The sequence below is a fragment of the Otolemur garnettii genome, unplaced genomic scaffold (assembly GCF_000181295.1).
Source record: "Otolemur garnettii isolate 467f Iridium unplaced genomic scaffold, OtoGar3 scaffold00329, whole genome shotgun sequence".
Classification (NCBI taxonomy): domain Eukaryota; kingdom Metazoa; phylum Chordata; class Mammalia; order Primates; family Galagidae; genus Otolemur; species Otolemur garnettii.
The window spans coordinates 294,908-296,666 of NW_003852724.1; positions in this window are offsets into that span (position 1 = coordinate 294,908).

Here is a 1,759-nt window from a genome sequence, read left to right on the forward strand (position 1 = left end):
CATTAAATCTGTAGATTGCTCTGGGTAGTACAGACATTTTAACAATGCTGATTCTTCCCAGCCATGAGCATGGTATGTTTTTCCATTCATTAACACCTTCAACTATTTCTTTTCTCAGAGTTTCATAGTTCTCTTTATGGAGATCTTTCATGTCCTTTTTAGGCAAATTCCCTGATATTTCATCTTTTTTGGCACTACTGTAAAAGGAATAGAGTCCTTGACTATACTGTCAGCTTGACTATTGTTGGCATATATAAAAGTTACTGATTTGTAAGTATTGATTTTGTATCCTGAGATGCTGCTGCATTCCTTGATCACTTCTAAGAGTTTGAAGTTGAGTCTCTAGGATTTTCCAGGTATAGGAAAGAGTGAAAGTTTAATCTTCTCTGACCCTATTTGGATACCCTTGATCACCTTCTCTTGCATGACTGTGATGGCTAAGACTTCCATTACTATGTTGAATAGCAGTGGAGACAGTGGTCATCCTTGCCTCATTCATGATCTGAGAGGAAATGTTTTCAATTTTACACCACTCAATATGATATTGGCTGTGGGTTTGCTATAAATGGCCTCTATCAGTTTAAGAAATGTCCCTTCTATGCTTATTTTCTTAAGAATTCTGATCATGAAAGGATGCTGGATATTACCAAAGGCTTTTTCTGTGTCAATTGGGAGAATCATATGGTCTTTGTTTTTTTCTTTTGTTGATGTGATGTATTATATTTATAGATTTGTGTATTTTGAACACCCCTCGTAACCCTGGAATAAAACCAACTTGATCATGGTGTATAATTTTTTTGATGTGTTGTTGAATTCTGTTTGCTAAGATTTTATTGAATTCTGTTTGAAAGATTTATATGAATATCTTTGCATTGATATTCATTAATGATATTGATCTATAATTTTCTTTCTTTGTTGGATCCTTTCCTGGTTTGGGTATCAGGGTGCTATTTGCTTCATAGAATGTGTTGGGAAGTATCACTTCTTTTTCTATGCTTTGGAAAAGGTTGTATAATATAGGTGCTAGTTCCTCTTGAAAGGTTTGATAGAATTTGGATGTCAAGCCATCTGGTCCCAGACTTTTCTGTTTAGGGAGATTTCGTATAGTTGATGCTATTTCAGTGATTGATATAGGTCTATTCAAGATTTCTAATTCTTTCTGATTGAGTCTAGGAAGGTGATGAACTTCCAGGTATTTGTCCATTTCCTTCATATTTTCATATTTCTGAGAATAGAGATTTTTGTAGTAATCATTGAGGAATTTTTTAATTTCTGAAGTGTCTGTTGTTATTTCTCCATTGTTGTTTCTGATAGATGATATTAGAGATTTTACTTTTCTATTTTTGGTTAGATTGGCCAAAGGTTTATTAATTTGATAAAACTTTTCAAAAAAACCAACTTTTTGTTTCGTTGTTCTTCTGAATGATTCTTTTGTTTTCAATCTCATTTAATTCTTCCCTAATTTTGGTTATTTCTTTTCTCCTGCTGGATTTGGTGTTGGAATGTTCTTCCTTTTCCAGTTGATTGAGATGGTCCATTAAGTTGTTGGCTTCCTCTGTTTCTGTTTCTTGGTGAAGGCTTCCAATGCTATATATAGTATGAAGAGTCCTGTTGCTGTTGACTTAAACTTTTATTCCATGGTGGTCCAAGAAGATACAAGGAATAGTTTCTATACTTTTAAATTTGCTGAGGTTAGACTTGTGTCCCAGGATATGATCCATTTTGAAGGATGATCTATGGGCTGATGAGAAGAATGCAT